The sequence below is a fragment of the Rhamphochromis sp. 'chilingali' genome, assembly GCF_963969265.1.
Source record: "Rhamphochromis sp. 'chilingali' genome assembly, chromosome: 16".
In the NCBI taxonomy this organism is placed as follows: Eukaryota; Metazoa; Chordata; class Actinopteri; order Cichliformes; family Cichlidae; genus Rhamphochromis; species Rhamphochromis sp. 'chilingali'.
The window spans coordinates 14,732,909-14,748,998 of record NC_137943.1 but is presented as its reverse complement, the minus strand read 5'-3'; the positions used below and the strand labels follow the sequence as shown (position 1 = coordinate 14,748,998).

Genomic DNA, 16,090 nt, shown 5'->3' with positions numbered 1-16,090 from the left:
CATGTTACTGTTGGTGTGCGCACTGACCGAACTGTGTCATAATAACGTAATAAAAATGTTTGCACTCACCATCAGGTCACATGATACAGTAACGAGACTGTACGACGACTAATTGGGTTTATTTCCCAACTGCTGCCATACAATAAAATGTATAATCACGTGTGTGGTGTGCTATTTAATGCGCACAGCAGAGGAAGCCTAACTGGACACACAACTAGCATTTGGATTAACACCTTGCATCTTACCGAGTCACTTTCCCTGACACCAAATCAGTTGTGTTTTTGCGAGTTATCTTTTGTTCCTGACTGATTATATGAATTAACAGCTCAAATCAAGCTTTAAACCTTCCAGAATAGTCGTAAGGAGTAAATGAATTTAGGAAGTTTGTGCTCCCATTACGCTCCCCGAACCGAATTATAAAGCTCAAAAGAAAAGGGGAGGGAAGCAGTCCTCTCCTTATTTTTTCTCCACACATTAAATTATGAATACGGGGAAGTTTTAAACATCTATAATTGAGTTCTCAAAAATACAGCCTGTGAAAGGTCAGGTTTGACCCATGCAGCTCCATCTGCATCTTGCTCTTAGAAATAATTGATGCGTTCGTCTCTCTATTTTACGCCCATGGATAATGAGTATAATTGGAGGAATCAGCTCCTGATTGACACGCACCTGCATTCATTTCTAATTTGGCTTTAATAATTTCGGATTCGCGCCCTCTCTCCCTCTCTCTCTCCCTCTCTCGCTCTTTCTCTCTGAGGCGGAGTTTATCCCCTCTGCACACCGTGGGCTCTCCGCACTTGTCAGTCGCAGCCTGCACGTGTGAGGGAGAGGACATCGTGTCGGTCCTTTGCAAAATCCACAAAGAGACAGGGAGAGAAGGAGGGTGGACACTCTGTAGTCTCGAGTATCCGAGCTTTTGCGCTATTTCCTCTCGGATGCGATTAAACCTAGACGCACAGGTGAATTAAAAGCCCAGGGTGGAATTTGAAATATTTGGAGGATATGGACTGGTGGAGTGGAGTTAGCCTGGTGTGCAAGTAAGTAGGATGCTGGCTTTGTGACTGGTGTAACTGATTATAACTTGAGGTGCCGTGTGTGTTTGCGTTTTTAACTTGCTTCTGTGTGCCTTCATCCATCGCAATGATTCTGACGCTGTCAGCGTGTTTGCAGAAATATAAACTGAAGCTGTGACACTACAATAGAAAACCGTTTGTTAAGGTTTACGTTAAAGGGCCCATGCGTGTGACAGTGTGCACAACAAAGGTGCTCAAACTCATTAAAAAAATACATTGCTTGGTAAATGGGAGTGGATGAAGAAATAAGCTGTGTGCATATCACTGCTGCATGGGCTTAAGATACTGTGCGAAACAAAACGCTGGTTGAGTATCTAACCAACTTGTGGTGATACTTGACTGTGGGCATAGTTAAGGTTAAAGATCTATCAGGCCTACAGCCTGCTAAGCTGTCAGTCACCGTGTGTGTGTAGAAGTGAGCGTTTGTGTTAAAATCGTGTTTTAACCGTGTTTCTCCTCTAAATCCTAATAAATAAATTCATGAATATTTCTGATATGTTGAGCATCTTCCTTTCTCTCTCTCTCTCACTCAGAGTGTGAGTGTGTGTGAGGATCTCTCAGTCCAATGAGACCACAAGCAGGCTCTCTCTCTCTCTCTCTCTTTCTGCCCTCTGTTTTCTCCCGTGTGTCGGAGAGGCGGCCCCTTTAAGAGACGACGGGTTAGTTTGTGTCTTTGGTTATCTAGCTGTATGAGTTTTAATTTCATAAAGCTAGAGAACCGAAAGTACGAACTGACGCCGAGCACTTCGGAGCCGCGGGGTCCTCTCGCTCGGCATGGAGGAGGAGGAGGAGGAGGAGGAGGAAACGATGCCGGGGCGGGCAACAGCAGGAGGAAGCGGGAGGGACGGATGCTGAGGGAGGCTGACCGCCGCGGCTGCCGCCGCTGAGGAGGAGTGGTGGAAGGGGCGGGTGGAAAACAGCACCTGCGTGATTGTAGCTGTGGCAGTCCACCTCTTGTGCAGAGCTGCTGGCTCTCTGGAGCTTGCGAGGGCGTGAATGTTGCTTCTGTATTTTTTTTTAGGGGGGGGGCTCGTGGCGTGGGTATCGCGGTGATGCAGGGGCCTGTTGGGCATCAATATATCAGCGTTTCGTTCAACTTTGAGGCACGAGGGAGACACGCATGTGGAGAAATCGTTCTCCAAATCCACACCGCATGCTAGTGTGTAGTTGTCACAACTGTGTGGGTGTTAAAACAGTAATATCTTGAGGGGTGAGACAGAAATAGTTAAAGGCTTCACATGATTGGCCAATCCAGAGCTCACGTGACGGTGTTGGCAGCACCAGCAGCATCAGATCGCTTTCTGAGATCTCACATGATAGTTATGGCAATGTGTTGTAGGCCCAGAAGTTGCTGTAGCCTGCATTTCAAGGCATAATTACACAGTGTGAATTTATCCTGCAGAGCTGCATCCTGCAGACTCTCTGACTCCTCTAATACTCCAAGTGTATTTCCTGTATGAGCAGTGTAGCCTAAGTGATGTCCCATGGCTGTAATTAACTTGACATTAGGAGTGTGATGTATAATTGGATGTACATGCACACCACTCGGTGTGCAAGATGAAGCCCAGCTAGTGGAGTACTTGGGAGAAAGTGCAGGACTGAACTGCTGTGTGCTACCTGCTATCGGTGTTTTTCCATCACATAACTGTGGGTTGTTTGGTTCTTTGCTACCCAACCAGAACCTGCAGGTGCAACACATCAACATCCCGCCGCATCAGTCATTCAGAGACTGGGCTGTACCCGGCCCTCTTCAGTGTATTTTGAACAGGCTTTCGACTCAAATCCAAGTTAGATGAGGCAGATATGTTTGAATCTGTGTTTCGCAGGGTGGATTATTTTTGTGTTCGCCTGTTAGATAAGAACTAAATAGGACATCGGCTCAGAGTTTGATCTATTCTTAGAGCAGAATCAGCAAGCCTCAGAGATGACTGAATATCCCTGAAGTCCCTGCATGCTCTATTTAGACCATGACTGACAATATTTGATGTGCGCCGTTAGACAAGACAGCTCAAATGGTATGTGTGTGTGTGTGTGTGTGTGTCCATGTTTGTGCATCTGGGTTGTTGACATTTGCCTGGTTGAGGAAGTATACACGATTTGACCTCCATGTTCTCCATTTATGCCCAAAAAAGGGATTAATATGTCATATGAGTCTTTCTGTGATGTTCTTTAAAAATTTCTAACCTACTCTCCTGTTATTTTATGCGCTATTTTTTATGTCTCATTCTGCATTTCCGTAGCTTAGCAACTGTGATGCAGTGCTGATAAAACATCATGCATAGCTTTGCTTTGTGGTATAGTTCCTTCACTAGAAATACTTTGTGTAACTTGTCCATGACATCTTACATTTATAGTTTACAGTATGCGCAGCACAAAATAGATTTAACCTTGCAACGAGGCAAAATAATGTAAAGTGCACAGAGGAAAAATACAAGGAAGTAAACAAGTTTTAGAGATTGATCTTAGCTGTATGGTTAACAAACACAATGCATTCCTTTCTTCTCCTGCCTCGTGTTTTCATCCACTGCCTCTAAATCACTGCTAACTGATTTTCCTTTCTTTTATCTTTGAAGAAAAATGCCGGGAATTTCAGCCCCTTATTTATCACCTCACAATGAAGTCAAGCTGCCACCAGACAAGATGAGGAGCAGCAATCAGCCTGCAGGTGAATACACAAAATAGGAAGACGTGCATGATGAACGCCGACGTTGTTTGCTTCCATATCGGTAACAACCCACGACAGGGTTGCGAAGCGCAGAAGCAAGCGTGCATCTTTTTGTCTTATGCAGCTTGGGTAGCTTTAAGAGTGAATCCAAGAGGTCAAACCAGAAGATGCTGGAGGCTTTCAGAAAGTTTTGCATCTAGATTCATCAGCCAGCGATGGAGCTTTGCTGGTGGTTGATTGTTGTCCATATTTTGTTGAGCTGTGTGACCATAGTGGGCTGTGTGTGGGTGTGAAAAAGCCAGAAAGAGACACAGACTAAGCCTGAATTTTGAAATACTTAAAAATATATATATTATTTTTATTATTTAGTATCAAATGTGATTTTTTTAAGTGTGTTGCTGTAATTCTCATAAACCCTTTCAAAGCAAAAGGGGCATTAGGAGACACATTTACTGCCATTTTTATTTTGTGTAAATGTCAGTTTTATACCTTTCACATATATGCAGGAATATGCATACAGGTTGTAACAGCCGTAGACTGTGGCCTGCAGCTATGAGAGAGTGCAAATGGCCCGATCTAAGCGAGTGAAGTAGGACCTCCATGTTGAATTCCATCATTTCTTTTCTTCCTTTGAAGTATTAACATTTTTTACGTCGTATATCACCCCCTCCTCCCCCCTTTCCCCTCCATCATTCTCACACTTAGACACACACGCATGCACGCACTCACAACTCTCTTTTCATTCTCATACATTCAGCGTTTTATCCCTTTAAACACTATGATCCTATTTGTCAGGTGGAGTGTGTGGTAGGTGCAGGGGAGGTTGCCGTGTAATCTTTGCTGCGGTTCTTTATCCCGTTAGGAGAGCGGAGGCGTAGGGCTCACCCAAGGTTTGGACCTGCTCATGTGGAAAGAGTGTTTGGGTGGCTCTGTCCTTTTTGCCCCTAATGCCTTGATGAGCCACCCTCCCCTTCATCCAAAAATCTCTGATTGCTGGGAGCAAAGCATCGATCAGCATAAAGCTATAGCATATGCATAATTCGGTTTTAGCAGCAGCATTAAGTGAAAACTGTAGAGTGACTCATAAGGTTAAAGATTATTGAAAAAATAGATCATTTTAAGGCTGCTGAGAAACATAACCAAAAAAAAAAAAAAAGATATAATTGCAGTTATTGGAGCAAGATGGAAACAGAAACATTCCTGGCTTTAAGGCCGTCAGAGCGTTCCCTCCAATTCCCTCTTAAATAGTCGAGAATAAGGAATTAAACGGTAAGTACATATTGTTAGCAAGGTCAAATCTTCGTGGTTCCACAACCTTGAAGCTCAATGGAAAGCTCAGTTATTCAAATTTAGGATGGAGTTCTTTGAATCGCCCAGATTTTCCCAAGCTTTACATTAGCATATGCAAGGAGCGGCCTGTGCTGCTGTTTTCTAAAGTGGATGTAAATTATAACCTCAGTATTATACAGGCTGATAGGAGATAAATCTCTGCAGTAATGCATTGCAGTGAATGGTGAATGGGGGTGGGGGGTGGTATTGTACAGGGTCTGAAGTGTGTGTGTGTGTGTGTGTGTGTGTGTGTGTGTGTGTGTGTGTGTGTGTGTGTGTGTGTGTGTGTGTGTGTGTGTGTGTGGTACTGTACAATAGCCCGTGGCAGATGGAACACAGACAAGCACTTGCTAATAGTCATGCTAAACTCTCTTTTCACTGGCTTTAGTTTCTACAGATTTTTCCATAATTTCTGAGACAAATTAGAAATTTTAAGTCGGATGCAAAAACTAAAAAGAAAAAGAAAAGAAAAAAAGAAAGAAAGGGAAAAAATATGCGTTTCAATGTTGGTGAAAGAATTTTGAAAGTGTGCGCACATCGTTTTAAAACAAATATTAACACAGGGAGATTACTAAGTCGAAATTTGCACTTGTGCGGTCCAAAAGGCTGAGAGGCTTCAGGCCTCGCGAGCAGAGTGGAGATCTCTTTGGAATCCCTATGCAAACTAGGGCTTGAATAATGAGATGTATTTATGAAGGGCTGGGAAGGGGGTCCTGCTTTTGAAAGCCAGTAGGCTGGAGCCTGAATGGGATAGAAGGAGGAGAAGGGTTGGGGTGTGTGTGTGTGTGTGTGTGTGTGTGTGTGTGTGTGTGTGTGTGTGTGTGTGTGTGTGTGAGAGAGTTGGGGGGGATCTTGAACAAGGGGGAACCAGGGTGTGTGTGTGTGTGTGTGTGTGTGAAGGGGGGTACAAGGGGCCCCCAGCAGCCCAGGCCTCGGCCAGGCAGCTGTGAAAAGGGGTCCCGTCTTTTTCCCACGCCCAGCAAGACGCGAAACACTGCCGCAGCTCGCTAGGGTCAAGTCCCATCGCTAATATATACACACATACATGCACACGCATGCACACACACATACAGCAGAGAGCTTGTTAATTTGCAAAAGTTGTGCAAATTAACAAGCTGTCTGGGAAGCTCTGCGACACGGGGACACCTGCTATTCTCCCAGAATGCTTTGCACTCCCATCAAGGGGCCACTGGGCCTTGATGAGAGAACAATTAGGTCATAACTTCAACTTGAACTTAAAATTCTGCTGAGCATTGAAGGGAGCCTGGATTTCTTTCCCTTCATACTCACATTGTGATCTTGTTTGAGCGTTGTTTGTTTTCGAGTAGTTTAATTCTAATATTTTTAAAAAGCTTTTTTTATTTTATTTACTATGATGGAAAGCTCTGATAGAGCTCTTGTGCAGCTTCTGATATGTCCACTCACACAGGCTCCAGAGACAAACTTGATCTGAGACCTTAACTGTCAACTTGGCATTGTCTGCACACACACGCACAAAGAGAGAGATGCTTCAGAGAAACAAAAGGAAAAAAAGCACAAATGGGGAAAAGTTTACAGAGAGATGAAGCAGCTTTTGAGGATCATTTTAGAGCTTAACCTCAATGCGACGTTTTGTCCCTCAGTAAATACAAAATGTTATCTGATGAATAACAGATAAATAATTATAATCAGAAAAAGGAATGAAAATAATTCCCTTTAATTCAGGTGATCATCTGGTGCCTCTTTACCCCACATTTTGTGTTGCATGTGTCAGTTAGTTTGATCATGAGTTCATGTAAACCTCTCTGAAATGCCGTCCGTGGCAGCGGCTGCTCTTTTTACCTCCTTCCCGATGAAGCTAGGGTCCCACCCATGGCTTCTTTCTATCTCTCTCTCCAGATACTGGCACACCAATCAAAATGGTGCAGCACTCACTTCCCTCCCCGTTCGTCTCCGTCGCTGCTTCTGAGCAGTGTCACACTAATTCGGTTCCCCCTGCTTGCACGGGCTCCTCACTTTAATTCCACGCCACGAAAAAACATGCCCACCATCCCCGCAAATAAATTACCATGCATCCTCTCTCCCTCTCTCTCCTTCGCCCCTTTTTTCCTTTTTCACCCCAACTGTCCCTCCCTCCTCTATCTCGTCCTCCCCTCCTCATTATCATGTTCCCTCCTATTCAGATGAGTTTCAAATAGAGAGGGGGACCCTTCTAATTAGCTCTGTAAAGATGCTTTGTCGTGGTCAGTGTGGCCACCAGTGTGTGCATTGAGAGAGGATGTGTGACAGCTAGTGTAAGCATTGAGAAAGTGTGTATGGGCCCTTAATGAGGTTTGTTAGCTGAGTGTGTATCCTGCTGTTTGAATACATCCTCAGCAGCCTTTGAAGGAAGGGAAGAGATGAAGACAGCGAAGGAGGAGAGAGAGAGAGAGAGGAGTCTGTCAGCCTGGCAGGTTGCAGGATGCAAATGATGCATTTGTGCCCGGCGTGGTTTCCATTTGAACAGCAAATGAGATGAGAATAATGTTGTATGTGTGTGCTGTACATGAAAACTGCAGGAAATATGCTGGGTCATCATGCTCATCAGATGTTCGGAGGATTTCCTGTGCTTTCAAATTTTGCGATGAAAATAAAAACCCTTTGGGGATTTTTAACAAATATATATTTATATAAGACACTAAAGCGAGCAGAGAATCCAAAAGCAAGCAAATGTTTGCTGAAAATTAATCTACCAGTTCAGCATGATCGTAGCTCCAAGAAAGTCGTCTGTAAACAGTTACTGGATGAATGTGAGGCAGGTGCAGTGAGGGACTGATTCAGGTCATCGTTTGCGTCAAAGGGCAAGAAAAAGCCTGCAAGCTAGTTCCATAAAGAGGAGAGGGCATTATTGTTGCAGAGTATTAGTCTTTTTGTGGTGAAGTCAGAAAGAAACAACGACGGAAGGCTCAGTCAACGTAATGATTCAATTAACTGGCGATCAACTAAAAAATTGTGGAAATAAAAAATATATATATACACATAGACATACATATATATATGCAGAGTGAAGGTAGTGGCTGTGGTGGCAGAGTGGAGGAGATTAGAAATGGCTGGAAACAGACGAGAGCTGAAGGTGGAGGGTAGACGGCAGAGAGAGGAAAAAATAGGTTAGGAAATGAGGGATTGTATGGAGCCAAAGAGCCGACCTGCTGGGCCTGCCTGCTGCCTCAGAGATTGTAAACTGTCACTCAGGATGCAGACAGACAAGCAAGACAGACATCATTTGCCCATTTTACCCTCGAATACTGAAACTGTCATCCAAGCAGCCCCCCTGCCCCTTCCTTTCTGTTTTTTTTGTCATCCCTCCCTCCATTTGCAGTCACTTTTGTTTCTGTACATACAGCTAAATGAACTGCCCAGTCTTTTTTCCCCCCTCTGTCACAGTTCCTCCGATACTTCCCTTTCCTTGGGTCGCTTTCTCTGTTGATGAAATGAGTCAGCTCCCAGTATACTCTCCCCTCTCATTGTTGGATGGTTCGTTGCCTCTCCATAGGAGGTAGAGAGTGTTTGGGCTTTTTCCCCTGTTTTACCAGTTTAGCAGTGTAATCCTTTACACTGGCACAATGAGCTCTCACTCCAGCCATGGGATCCTATTAGGCTCCCAGAGAGACACAGGATCACCATAAACATTTTCCAACTACTCCTCCACCCCCAGCCCCACTACCTCGTCACCACCTATACAGCCTGCTGGCCTTAAACACTGTCAAACTGATAGTTTCCTTTATACATTTTAAGCAGAAGTCGCCCCTTTGTTTTGCAGGAGATTTTTACCTGTCTGGGAAAAGGAAGGTAGAATAAAAGCTTTTACACCTACATTACCAACGGATTGTTAACGCTGTCAGCTTCACTCCCAAAACAGTGCTCCCTTACAACCATGCAGAGTGTATAACAAGCAACTCAGAACGAGCAAATGCTTGTTATACAGTCTTTGGATGACCACTAAAGATGTTTCAAAAATGCTGAAGTCGTTGGAGATGATGTGATTCCTGCTCTCTGCTGCAAATATGAAGCCATTAAAGTGCAGATAAATTCCCATGTCCTTCATTTCATGCACATACTGTACATCAAATTCATCTCTGAGTTTCACTGGAACAAACAAAAGCAGGCAAACAATTTGGTCCTTCAGATCCAATGAAAAAAAAAAGGGGGGGGGGAGTTGGATGTAGTTAAAATGCGCCTGCATCAAAAATGCTGCTGCTTTTATTACCAGTTGGTAAAATTTGTATGAAGAGTCTGACAGGGACACGGTGGAAGAAATGTGGAAATAAGGTCACCAGGCAAAAACAGACGAGGGGCGTTGCAGTTATATGTTAAATGTAAAGTGAAGTGTACATTTTATTCAGTAATGTGTTTTATTTTAAAAAAATGAATGCACAAACTGTTTGCTGGGTTAGTATGTATCACCAGAGCATGCCACTGAAAACCTGAATAATGAGGCACCTCTATGGCTTTGGTTGAACACGTATACCAAAAGACTGCAGAGGTCTGGCTTCAGTTCCACCCTGAATGCTTTCCTGTTTGTCAACCCTCTTGCTCTCTCCCCTACTTTCCTGTTTATTCTCTACTTTATTGTCCAATAGATGTTAAAAAAAGGAAAGAAAATAAAAACATGAATAAGAGAAGCCCATAATACGAAACCATTAAAGAACTTTTGCGTTAGTTTTGTGGTACGTTAATATGGATCCACCAAGCATATAATATAATATAATATAATATAATATAATATAATAGTCTGCAAATCCCCAAAATACAGCTTGCTATCCTGGCTTGGTACTGGCTATGTGTGGTTTGTTCAGTATGGCTCCATCTATTTCTTGAAAATGTCCCAAGCATATTTTTGACAGGAACCCAAAAAAATTGCATTATTTATATTTAAATAATATACTAGACAAACCCCATAACCACATATGTGTGATCAAAGACAGATCTGCTTCTTTCCAGGCTCTTCTTCACAGCGATTAACTAACAAGAAGAACATATGTTCTACATATTAACCGCTCCGAAGCAGAGGCTGAATCACGCTATTATTTCTCCTCATTAATTCTCCTACAAATGAAATACAGAACCAGGCATCCTTAGTAAATTGCACACTGCAAAATATCAGTTAGCACAAATATTTCTAATGTGGCGTCTTTAATTCATGCTTTGAAAGTCGTTTCATGGGATTCGGAATAAACCATCTGTTAGTAGTCTTTGCTTTTCCCACATCATATTTTGCACCACTGTAAATGCGCGAATAGCTTCTTCACGGTGCTCGCTCATAAAATTGACAACATGCGAGCGGGACGGAAAATAGATGGAACGTCTGATGCTGACGTTGGTGACGTCTCGCTGTTTTGTTCCTCAAGTCCAAAGCCATGGGTCGCAGGGCCTCCCCTCTGCTTCTCTACCTCCCTCCTCATACACAAATATCCCTCAATCTCCTGTTTGTCTCTCTCCTCCTGCACCCCCTCACCCTTCCTTCTCCTCCCATCTTGATAATGCAGCTCTTTTCTTTGTCACTGGGTGGAGGGCTGCCCTGAACCAACATTGTGCCCTATGCTGGCTGTAGTGGGGGCCCCTATTGTGTGTGAAGGAATGGCGAGTTAACACCCATGTCTGAACTCTCTCAATGGCTGCATTGTGTCTGAATCTTCCTCCGGCTCGCTGGGCTACTCCCGTTGCTCCTTCCATTATATGATGAAAACACGCACATTACTGTAAACTTAAATTCCCTAGCAAACTATCCCATGACTGGCTATAACTGTGTTAATCGTTTTCCAGGAGAACACACCGAGCTGAGTCTCTCAGCTGATAGAAACTAGGGCCAGTGTGTGCAGGTTACTCGGGGAGGCTCCTTCAATTCTTATTTTTTAAAGAAAAGAACAAAGAAGCACAAAGGATTATAGCGTATTAGCATGATAACAGGTTTCAGAATACTTTTATAATATTTCTACATGCATATTGGTACTGTTGTTAATAATTCCTCACGGTTAAGGTTAAATGTAAATGATTTTAACGTGAAAAATTCATATTTGTGCATAACATTTTAGAAAAACGAACAGAAATTGATGCTTCTGTCTTTCATACAGCATGTTGAGAATTTTTATTCGTTTCTGTACAGCAGTGGGAGCCTTGGGGCGGGTTACAAAAGAGCAAGTTGGCGTTTTCTTCCCACGTATTTTTAATCAAAGTGTTAGTGTTTGCATTTGCATTTGCATTGAGCAGAGGGATGCTGAATGCCAAAGGTGAGATTTTGAAAAACACTCTCTATTTTCCCTTTTTCAGATGGAAACAAGGGTGGGTGGTTGGAAGGCTGGATAAAGGCTGCTGGATGACTGAACTCAGAGACCCGGCGCAGCTCATCATCATTGCCATGGGCTCTTGTCTTCTTCCTCTCCTCCTGGGGCTTGTACCTCCATCCAGGGGTCCAGTAGAGCCAGTGAAGCCCAGGCGGGGAGCTAGTGAGTGGGCCGGGAAGGATGGAGAAGGTCCCCAAAGGCTCAGATCACCTCTGGAGCTACCGGCATGCAGGAGAAATCAATATGAAACAGAAAACCTTCACAGCTCTGAGTGGGGTTTCCTGTGTTTTAAGTGTGTGGCCTACGGGCCTGCAGACCTCCAAAAGACAGGTCCTGTGTGGTTCTCTCAGCTGCAGCCCTGGCTCCTTGGACTGGACCTCAGTCCCAATCTCCACTGGCTGTGTGTGTGGTTCTGCTGAAGGGGATTTCTCCCCAAATAATACCCAATGCCCAGAACGTTAAGACTGCCAAGAGGGATGCTCCTTTCTCTTGCCTTTTTTTTCCATCATAAGATTGACGTATCCCCCCAACCTCCTGCCTCGGGCTGATAAAAAAAAAACAAAATAAAAAAAAAAACACAGTTCGGGAGCTCTACTTTTGACTCATTCTCCATCCTCGACTCGCCCGTTGTTTATTCCCCCAACTAGTTTTTACATTTGACAAAGAGACAGATCTTTATTTTCTCTACCACTCGCTTGGCTTGCTGTTACTATGGTGAGCTGTAGACACGTGTCTGTTCAAACAAGAAATACTGGCACACGAAGTATGAACTTTTTTTTTTCTCCATGATGTCTATTATTCAATTTCAGACTGTTTAAAAAAAACTGACTGAACAGCAAAGAGGGCTGGAGATCATAGAGCAGAGAGACCTTGTAGTGGAGATGGTAAAATGGCAAGTATCTCTCTTTAGCACTTCACATTTTCCACTCTATGAACTACTCTGAATGTGCTGTCATTACATCACACATTGCCTAAAATAGCCTGTGACAGGGAGAGATGGTAACTCGGCATCCTTTGAGGCCGATTTAGGATTACAGCTGTGAAAAAAAAGAGGTGTTTCTTTAATTATAAGATGCCACTCGTGCTTTCAATCTGTACTCTCGCTGTATAATTCTTATCTACATCACAGAGCCATGTGTGTGTGTGTGTGTGTGTGTGTGTGTGTGTGTGTGTGTGTGTGTGTGTGTGTGTGTGTGTGTGTGTGTGTGTGTGTGTGTGTGTGTAAATGGACTGTATATGTTTGGCCTTGAGTGTTTGAGCTGCGAGCAGCAGCAGCAGTGTGCACCCACATCTCCCAAACTGCTGTCGTCGTCACAGTAATGCGGCGTGGTTGTTTCCATCCAGATGGGCACAGCTTCAGACAAAATGGCTGCCAGTCTTTCCCTCTGCCAAAAAATGGCGAGTGCATCCCCGTTGTCTGCCATCTGTGCGTCAGTTAGCTGTTGTCGTCAAATGCAAATCAAGGCTAATTGCATTTGCATAACCTCCGAACATCACGTCGTCGGCATGAGCTGGTAATTGATCCTACGAAGGCACACGTTGGCGACAAGCGAGCAGGAGCGAAGTGATGTTTTAAAGCGTACTCCATGCCGTTTCTTTTTGGGTTTTGGGGGGGGGTTTCTTTCAAGGTGCGAGTATTCGCACCCAGAAATGTGTTTGATAGGTGTTCGGTCCATGCTAGATCAACTGTCTAGACATACTGTGCCATATGGTGCGCTTGCTTGCATGTGATTCCCTCGCATGCAAATGTGACACTGTACAAAAGATTAAGCTGGGGCTTTGTTTAATCAGATCGCGCTCTGTCACGCATGCACACTCGCAGTTGGGGTTTTTTTTTTTTTTTTACACACAGACATACATAATGCACAGATGAAAGCATTAAGCAAACAGAGAGGCTCAGACATGCACACAGACTCTAATTAAGTAGGGATCCATAGGCCCAACAAACTCCAGACACACAGACCATAATAGTCTCATTTTCATGCACATGGGTGTCTGGTTACCATGGCACTGAGCAAATCATGGGGTGACTGATTTTGCTAGAAAAGAGCTGCAGATGAAAAATATAAATAGGCCGCAGCACAAAAATTGCCGCCTGAAGACTGGCGGATTGTAGCTTTGAAGTATCGCATGAAAAACGGGAGACGCCTCAGCTGCACCTATTTGAGACTTTGGAAATGCACCTTTTTCTAAAATCGGGGGGGGGGGGGATACAGAATGCGTTTGATCCCGTAACCATGCATAATAGCATTCTGCACAGCTCCTCACAGCCGCTTTGTGTAAATGAACATGTCACGTTTTCTGTATTACAGTTACGGCACTGCGTCATTGTGTAGTCGCATCTGATCAAGCAGGTCTTGTTTTTCGGTGTTGGGGGGTAGTGGTGGTGGGGCCGTTAATTCAAGCAACAATGCGGCGCTCGCATTTGCATTTGCCCATCAAGGCAGCTGCTGCTGCGCCAGTACAGTTAGGTCTACTGTGGGCAGCAAAATGGCGGTCACGCAAATCATAGGGTCTGTCTGCTGGTCGTGGGAGCTGAGGAGAGAAGAGGGAGGAGGCGTGGGGGTGGGTTGGGGTTGGTTGGGGTGGGGGAGATTTTGGGGTGTCTGGTTTGGGAGAGGGTTGTGGGGTCTAGACTGTAGGATGGGATTGGCGGGGTGTGCACAGGAGGGGAAGATGGAGTTGGGGCGGGGGTGTAAGTGGAGAGGTTATTATTTGATGAGGGGGGCGTCTGGTTTTAGGAGAAACCATTAATGAGACACTGGAGGGTGGTGGTGGGGGGAGTTTAGTTTGTCTGCATTTGTGCAGATTTGTCTGCATTTCGGCCATTTGCATAGAACGGCGAGGGTGCCCATATGCTGCGCGGCGAGGCAAATTCAGTCACAGTCTTTTGAAGGTCTCCCTCGCATGATCACACGAGAGAAGAGAGTGTTGCGCCCGTCCGTGTTTGGCGGTCACATTATTTGTGGGAGAGCAGCAGACGCGCGCTCAGAGCCCGTTTCTCACAAAAAACACGTAAACACCCCTACTACACAGGAGCCTCGTGTTCGTTGCATCACCGTTTCTGTCCAGCCAATGTGGAGCTGCTTTCAGCCAATGACAAACGGCAAAGAGTCAGGAAGAGGAAAGAAAGGCGAGGCGAGTCATGAGTTTACCCTTGATGTGCTGGAGAAGAGGGAACAAGCAAAACAGAGGGATGCAGAGGATAGTGGGAAGGGGAATGGCGACACGAGACCAGCGCTTTGCAAGATAGCGGACCGAGTTTTATGGTGAAAGAATACAGACGTTTATTAGAAATATACATGATCGCCGTGCTGTGCTGAATCAAAGGGTTTTTTGTGTGTGTGCCAGTCAGACTGATCAATTTGAGAGGGAAGAAGGGAAAAGGAAAGCTCGCCACCCCCCCATAGTATGCACTGAGCTGTGAAGACAGTGCATGAGGCCCACAAATGTCAGACAGTCAGACACAGATACAATACTGATCTCCATAATTACCTGTATGAATACAGCCGTGTTTAAAGTGTGATTGTCCTCCGTGCAGGAGGTCTGAGCTCGGAGCGTGGGAATCTAGCGAGCAGATATGCAGAACAGTCGGCTGCCGGCGAGACAGCCTCGGCAGCATGAATGCTGTCGTAGCAGGTGAAAGAGGACCCTAGAGTTCATGGGTCAAGGCCAGTGAAGGGGTTGTCTGGTTCATGACTCTGTGTGTGTGTGTGTGTGTGTGTGTGTGTGTGTGTGTGTGTGTGTGTGTGTGTGTGTGTGTGTGTGTGTGTGTGTGTGTGTGTAGGGCCTCTCTGGTTGTTGTCTGGGTCTTGCAAGATGCAAATGAAGTTTTGAGACTGTTTGATAAGCACTGCCGTCTATTATTAGCTCAGTGTGGTTGTTCAGAGAGGACTGGGCGTAGACTTGGACAAGCGCTCCTTCATCATCTTGTAGTCACAGCAGAGTAGCAGACAGGCAGATAGACAGGCCGCCTAAAGTCAGACCTCCCCTGCTGAAAGTGTGATTGTGTTGTCTGGAAGCCTTTTCTCTCCACATCTCTGCTCTCTGGGACATTTCTTCTCTGAGTGACATGTTGGTCTCAGGCTCTCCAGTGTGGTGCCTGTCTTTGTTTCTTGCTGACTGACTGCAGCTTTGTACCAAGACTCCACATTTCCATGATGGAGGAAATCCAGAGTCCTCTGGTTCAGACCGTTTATTCACATGCCAGGAATTTCTTTCTTCATTATTGTCCAAAACTATGAAAAAAAAATGTTGTGAAATGTTTTCTGATTTAAAAGAACATCTACAATGTCCATGTTAAAAATTAGTATTAATCCAGATCTGATTAGTCCCCTAAAAAACTGTATTTACTGTTGTTAGATTAACACTTGCCAAAAACCAGTGACCAGCTGATGATGAAAACTGCAACTATATACAGATCATTAAGTACACCTGTTCAGCTGCTCAAATAATCAACAATAATCAAATCAGCCAATCATATGGCAGCAACTTGGTTCATTTAGGAATTTCGATGTAGTCAAGACAAGCTGTAGAAGTTTAAACCGAACATCAGAATGGGGGAGATGCTTGTTGGTGCCAGACAGCCTGCTCTGAGTATTTCAGAAACTGTTGATCTACTGGGATTTTCCCACACAGCCATCTCTAGGGTTTACAGAGAATGGTCTGACAAAGAGAAATATCAAGTGAGCTGCAGTTCTCTGGGTGAAATGCCTTGTTTATGC

General features: G+C 44.6%; 1 long non-coding RNA gene across 1 annotated transcript in view; it reads left to right on the top strand.

Annotated features, from left to right (window-relative positions):
- Positions 1–823: 823 nt before the first annotated feature.
- The window catches only part of LOC308383400, a 22,069-nt gene continuing 6,802 nt past the window's right edge, over positions 824–16,090 (top strand). Inside the window, exons 1-3 of the long non-coding RNA XR_013969132.1 lie at positions 824–1,037; positions 3,647–3,738; positions 11,353–12,258. This is a non-coding gene — a long non-coding RNA (uncharacterized lncRNA). The remainder of the gene's footprint in view (positions 1,038–3,646; positions 3,739–11,352; positions 12,259–16,090) is intronic.